Source organism: Anolis sagrei, chromosome 1 (genome assembly GCF_037176765.1).
Source record: "Anolis sagrei isolate rAnoSag1 chromosome 1, rAnoSag1.mat, whole genome shotgun sequence".
Classification (NCBI taxonomy): Eukaryota; Metazoa; Chordata; class Lepidosauria; order Squamata; family Dactyloidae; genus Anolis; species Anolis sagrei.
The window spans coordinates 133,658,028-133,665,649 of record NC_090021.1 but is presented as its reverse complement, the minus strand read 5'-3'; positions in this window follow the sequence as shown (position 1 = coordinate 133,665,649).

Genomic DNA, 7,622 nt, shown 5'->3' with positions numbered 1-7,622 from the left:
CTGCAGCTGAAACTCTCCACATTTTCTGATCCTATCATCATAGACCTTGAGACTAATTAATAAATTAATATTAATTAATATTAACTTTGATTTTGCCATTTTATATAAAGGACATCATTTTGCTATGGTATTGTATATAATGGAACTTTAGCTTATTTTGGTACCCAAATTGGTGTCATGGAACCTTCGACGCAGTATGAAGCTATAAGTCAGGGTAAGCTCCCGACTGTCAGCCCTAGCTTCTGCCAACCCAACAGTTTGAAAGCATGCAATGTGAGTAGATCAATAGGAAAGATTTCAGCAGGAAAGGTAGAAGGGAGCCCCATGCAGACATGCTAGTAACAAAATCGGAAATGTCTACAGACAGCAGGCTCTTCAACAGGGAAAAATAGAACAAGAACACCGCCCCATGGCTGGAGTTGAGCATTGCCTCCAAACGCTGGAGATGAAAAGGGGAAGGCCTTTACCATGTCTGTGTATTATATGTCATTTTTCATTGTGTAAAGGCATTAAATGTTTGCCTTATATGTAGATTGCAATCTGCTCTGAGTCTTTTTTCGGGAGATAAAGTGGAATATAAATAAAGTGTCTTCTTCTTCTTCTTCTTCAGTGGAAACTGAGATCTTACTGGTCACAACTCCTCTACCCTATCTTTCTCTACAAAAATCCAGCACAACAATACTTTTCTTTTTTTCCCTTCACTTGTTCTCTGTTTCTGCTTGGTAGTGGCCATCTTAACTAGTTCTCAGACATCAGAAATAAGCCGTCATTTCATTTCAGGAAATACTGGGTTAAATTAATCTGACTTGTAAAGTGGGCACAAAAAAGTCCTTGTAAGTGCTGGGAATTCCCCAGGAATATTTCAGAACATGATAAATGTAAACCTCGAAACAAAAATAGAAATAAATAATTGGAAAGTTCAGGAACAAAACCAGGGGCTTTCTGTTTCCTACCTGGAGGGTCCCCAAGTTTTGTGAAATAGTAGTATAATAGGCATTTTTAAAGTAAGAATACCCAAATTGTTACTTTATAGATCCCCTTTAAAATGACTTTTTAAACTAGGTGCTTTTAAGACACCAATTTAACACATGGCTACTCTTCTTTTTTCTTTTTTTCATGATTTAGCTGAATTGGAAGGATGCAAGAGAGAAATTCAGACACATATTTGGGAAATAGTGTGAACCATAGGGTGGGGGAAATCTTTGCTTAACCTATGCATAAAGACCACACAAAAATTCCTACAAATGAAAACAAAACTGAAAACTAGTATTTGCAGGCACATTCCAAATACATTCTTTTCCTGATGTGCATTAAGACTATCCTAATCAAATCCAAAGCCCTTGAAGACTCATACTGAAGGGAGAAAAAAGCCTATGGAATTTTAATCCTCAGGACTGAGCTGCATACATTTTCTTTGCTTGAACACTTATTTACGATGTGATTAATGAGTTTCTAGGATGAGTTGTGCTTTTGGGGCTCCAATTTCCATTCACTGGTTATGAGAACACCCACAACATAAAAGGAGATCTTTACTGCAGCACCGTTTCTAAGAACTGCATCTGTCTTAGCTGCCCCATCACGAATAGTTGTTTCAAGACTCATTCCTTAGAGAAAAAGTAAAATCTCCAACAGAAATTTTTAGAATACAAGCTGTCCATACCACCATTTCTCATCTCAGTTTTTCTCTCTCTCTCTCTCTCTCTCTCTCTCTCTGTGTGTGTGTTTGTGTTTTGCAGTCCTTACTAAGGCTGTAAAAACAATTTAAGGGAATCTCTACATTCAAGCTTAGTAAGAAAGATCTTACTCTTGGGATAAGCTGCTCTTCTTAACTCATTAATGTTGTTTGTGCTTTTAACCGTAAGCTGCTCTAAAAGTATCTGGACTGATAGAATGGGATATACATCTTTGTAAACAACAGTCACTCCAGAGAGACATACAGGAAATTCATATTGCAGGAAATTCTACCTTCAGTTAGAACTAGGGATGGATGAGGATTTCAGTTCATGTTTGATAGGAATGTATCAGTATGTGCGCATTCCTATCCAGGATCAGGGCATAATTACCCTTGGACGGCTTAAGGGCATTTCCCCTTGACATTTGTTCCACCTGCCCTATTGGGTTTGGGCACAGAAAGATGCATTTGCCCTCTTGCATTGGGACACAAAGTGCCCGATGTGCCTCAAAAAATCACATCCAATGGTCTGACCAAGAGCAGGGATATAAATGTATTTGTATAAATGCCCTGATCTCGGTCCTGCCTCCTTAACAGATGTGACTGGCGGAAATGAGAGACAGGGCCTTCTCAGCAATGGCCCCTCGGCTATGGAACACCCTCCCTTGGGATATTAGATCAGCCCCCTCCCTCCTAACATTTCAAAAGAGAGTCAAAACCTGGCTGTTTGAGCAGGCATTTGCAGACACAGTGTAACAGACTAATTGAGATCCACAGAACGATTGGATGATACAACGGATAAATGACTTTAGTGATGAGATGCTGAGGACTTGTACTTTGTGCTTTTATATGGTTTATATTATATGTAATGCTTTTAACTGTATTTTATATTGTTTGGGGGCATTGACTGCCGACTGTAAACCACCTCAAGTCACCTCCGGGTTGAGAGAGGCGGTATACAAATATGGTAAATAAATAAATATGATGAAGTGGCTGATCCACAAATATGAGCACAAAATGAGAAAAAGGTGAACAAATGCAGCCATTGCAGCTATAGGACAGGGCCAAAACAAGGACGTTGCCTCCAAATTTAAAAATTTCCTCTTTGCATGAAATGTTTATGCAGTCCACACATTTTCAGCATTGTTTGAACTTTTTTTGGGGGGGGGGGGAGGAGATGAGGAAGTGATTGAGTTTTTAACTGAAGCTACTGATAAAACATAATACTTCACCTTGGCATTCAAAAACAAGTTAAAGCATTTAGAGAAAAGGAGTTGACAAAGCTACCAAGGGGATGGGATCACAGCAAATAGAAACGTTCAGGATATTATTTGGGGAGGGGATTCTCTCACTTTGCTTTGTCTCTTAGCTACACCCCAAGTGTAGGTTAGAAAAGGAGACCCTCTGCATTTGAAGAGCAAGAGAGAAAAGAAAGAGTTGTGGTGAAGAAAAAGAGAGTGGTGTCTGTGTATGGGAAAGAAAGCCAGGGGAGGTGGGGAAGAGAATAAGGGCATTAGCACTCAATGACATTATAACCCTGGAGAGAGAGACAGGGAGGGGGAGAAAGAGACTCCAGAAAGAGGCAGAAGAGGGAGACAGTTAGCCAAGTTTCGACTTCTCTGACAAGCCCTTGTTGGGGGTGGGGGTGTAGCAATGGATTTCCCCTCTATATTCTTAGAAATCACAGTCTCATCAGCATATCCATAAGATTATTTCCTCATGGACTGTGACCTCCCAGGGGGCATCTCGGCAACAGACTGGTTCTTTGAATTGACCAACCACCAGCCTTCATTCTTCCTGCCACGGGAATCTCCTCCTGCAAGCTGTGACGTCAAGGGGATCCCCGACCAATCTACTGGCTAGGATCCTAGCCTGCCTCATTTACAGCCAATCAGGGGAGGAAGCTGGAAGTCTGAATAACTGTCAGATAGGTTTAAAATGACATTTATTTCTCTGTGAGTTCATACTTATACCTTTTGAAACAAATTGCTTGTACTTGCATCCTTTTTGGGAAAATTGTAATAAACCTCTTTGGCTTTGCCTTCAATCTGTGAAGCTTGTTTCTCTGATTTAGAGGATACTCACCAGGTACAGACCTCTTAACCATGGTCCTAGATGAAATCACTACAAATCCACTAATGGATTTTTTGTGTAAATAAAAAGGAACACTTTCCAAATGTTATCTCAAGGGAGAACGACCCAAGAACAATGATAGGTTTCAACCAAGGGTGTTATTGCCTGCAATTGTGTGTATGTGTTGGACAGAATGGAGAATGCAGGCGTGAGCACACCATGCTGTTATAGATCTGTAGAAACAGAATGGGCCTGGACAAGGAGGAATAATGGAGCTGAATTAAGAAAAATGTTTGCTTTTTCTGACAGAGAGACATGTCTGAAACATTGTACATGGCATTCTGATATATATTTTATTGTAATGTTTCCTAAGGTAAAGGTAAAAGTTTCCCCCTGACATTAAGTCCAGTCGTGTCTGACTCTGTGGGTTGGTGCTCATCTCCATTTCTAAGTTGAAGAGCCGGCATTGTCTGTAGACACCTCCAAGGTGTCTACAGACAGTCTCCCATGCTTTTTAACATCTACATGAATCCGCTGGGAGAGGTCATCCGGAGTTTTGGAGTTAGGTGTCACCTCTACGCAGATGACGCACAACTCTACTACTCATTTCTACCCAATTCCAAGGAGGCCTCTCGGGTGCTGGACGAGTGCCTGGCCGCTGTGTCTGTCTGGATGAGGAGGAACAAGCTGAAGATCAATCCCGACAAGACAGAGGTCCTCCTGGTCGATCGTAAACCTGATCGGGGTATAGGGTGGCAACCTGTGTTGGACGGGGTTACGCTCCCCCTGAAACCACAGGTCCGCAGTCTGGGAGTCCTGGACTCATCGCTTACGCTTGAGGCTCAGGCATCGGCGGTGTCTGGGAGGGCTTTCGCACAATTAAGACTTGTGCACCAACTGCGACCGTACCTCGCGAAGGCTGATCTGGCTGGGGTGGTCCATGCCTTGGTCACCTCTAGGTTGGATTACTGTAATGCGCTCTACGTGGGGCTGCCCTTGAAAACGGTTCGGAAATTCCAACTTGTCCAACGAGCAGCGGCCAGGATGTTAAGTGGTGCTCCCTACAGAGAGAGGTCAACCCTCCTGTTCAAGGAGCTCCACTGTCTGCCGTTTATCTTCCGAGCCCAATTTAAGGTGCAGGTGCTTACCTACAAAGCCCTGAACGGTTTGGAACCAGCCTACCTGCGTGACCACATCTCCATCTACGAACCCACGCGTTCACTATGCTCATCTGGAGAGGCCCTGCTCGTGATCCCGCCTGCGTCGCAACCACGTTTGGTGGAGACATGAGACAGAGCCTTTTCCGTGGTGGCCCCTGTCTCTGGAACACTCTCCCCAAAGATCTTCGACAGGCCCCTACATTGGCAGTCTTCAGAAAGAACTTGAAGACCTGGCTGTTCCGATGTGCCTTTCCTGATTAGGAAATCTCCAATTCCAAGTCCCAGAAGTACTTTATTAGAATTAAGACTGCCGCACACTGCACACTGCACTTGTCCTACAATATCACCTGTCACATCAGCACTTTTAATTCTGTACCCTTTTACTCTGGCCCGGCCCAGTTTTATCTTGTTGATGTACTGTTTATTTTTTGTGGTTTGTTGTTTTAATACTGCTTTAATTGTTTTAATTTTGTTTTAAGTGTATTGTTATGTTGTGTATTGAGGCCTTGGCTTTTGTAAGCCGCATCGAGTCCTTTGGGAGATGCTAGCGGGGTACAAATAAAGTTTAATAATAATAATAATAATAATAATAATAATAATAAGGTCATGTGGTCAGCATGACTACATGGAGCGCCATTACCTTCCTGCTGGAGCGGTACCTATTGATCTACTCACTTTTGCATGTTTTCAAACTGCTAGGTTGGGCCTGGGGCTGACCGCGAGAGCTCACGCCACTCCCCAGATTCAAACCTGCAACCTTTTGGTCAATAAGCTGAGCAGCTCAGCACTTTAACCCACTGGGCCACTGGGGGCTCCAATGTTTCCTACAGAGATAGAAATAGCATATTGAAAAATACCAGTAATGTAACCCTTAATTCTGATGGTTGCTTATCCCCAGTATTACAGCCTTTGCATTCAGAGACATGTTTTTCCAAGCTGACAGCAAAGTCTTCTTCTTTGGTTCTATCCAGCTTTGAAAAGAACTATCTGAAAGGAACGTTAAAAAAAACCCAAAAATGTTCTAATTAGTAACACAATATTCTAAATGTTCTAACAATAATCAGTGGGAAGTGGCTAATTACATTATGGTTTGCTATATTATGGTAACACAGTTGCAGTAATGGGCTTCGGAAATTATTCTAAATCATTTGATGCTAAGTACTTATAAACTAGTATAAAGATGTCCCCGTATTTTTCAAGGAATAAACCAGGTGGTTTCTATTACAGAAGGAATAACCAGATCCTTTGATCTAAATTTCGGACTTCAATTTCCTTTGAAGTTTTTAATGAGTTTGGTTAATTCCTCCAACCCCTTCAACCATCTAAGACACCTCTGTATTTTCAGAAACAAGTACCAAAGTAATACATGTGTTGCTGAAGAGTCTGTAGAAGCCCAACGCCAATGAACAGGAGTCTGAAAATGTCTTATAAAAAGAGACTGCCTTTCACTGTGCACTTATGTAGTTCAATAATATTTGCCTATTCAAAGTATTTTTATACCCACTTTTAATTAAAAATGTCTATGGTGGTTTTCAAATGGTTGTTAACAGTAGAACAATGTAGTGAAAACCATAGCAACTGTTGATAGCAATAAAGGGCATACCAGTAAAGTTCAGAGCAAAAATAAAAGTATATTAGGCTTGAAATGATTAAAGGTTCAGTGCCTAGGAAAATAAAATGGTTTTGTCTAGGTTTACCAGATTTCAAGGAATGGAAAAAGCTCAGGGTGTGACCACTGTGTTGCAAACTGTGTGTGTATATTTGTTAGGCTGGAGGACTTTTAATTGAAGAGGTACATTTTTTTCAAATCCAGCTGATGCTTAATGCACCTTGCTTAATGACATCAGTAGATGTTGTCTTGTGGGCTCATCACGATGACTTATAGAGGTGCCAACCCTAGGTCCCAGGTTTTGGCCCAGGAGATTCTTTACCACCAATGATGTTTCCACCTGAGAAATAAAAGAATTGAACTCAAGAACGGAAAACGGGATGTTGGTGGGCAGGAAAAGAGATTTAAAGATGGACTCAAAGCCAACCTTAAAAACTCTGGCATAGAGACCGAGAACTGGGAAGCCCTGGACTTTGAGAGCTCTAGCTGGAGGTCAGCTGTGACCAGCAATGCTGTAGAATTTGAAGAGCCACAAATGGAGGGTGAAAGAGAGAAACATGCCAAGAGGAAGGCGTGTCAAGCCAGCCCCGACCGGGACTGCCTTCCACCTGGAAACCAATGCCCTCACTGCGGGAGAAGATGCAGATCAAGAATAGGGCTCCACAGTCACCTACGGACCCACCTCCAGTACACTGATCCTGGAAGACTATCCTACTCGGATAACGAGGGATCACCTAAGTAAGTAAGTAAGTAAGTAAGTAAATGATTTTGTATAGACTGAGGAAGAATGCCTTGCAGTGTGGAAGTGTTATGGACTTCATTGTCCCAAATCGTTAACTATCATGGCTAATGGTAAAAAAAGGTACAGGAGTTGTAATCTAAGACATTGGAAAGGAGAAGCAAAGTTTCTTCACCTCTGCTTACAAACCTAACTTAGTAGCTACCTGCAATTCCTCCAATAGAATAGGAACTAAGGGAAGTGGCTCTGAAGAAAATCTTAGTGTGCAGTCCAGTTGGTGTAGGAGAAGACATCCTCTCAAGTGCTGAGATCCAAAGCCATGATTTTGAATTGCTCAGCCATAAAAACATCAGTAAGACTTTTCCCTAG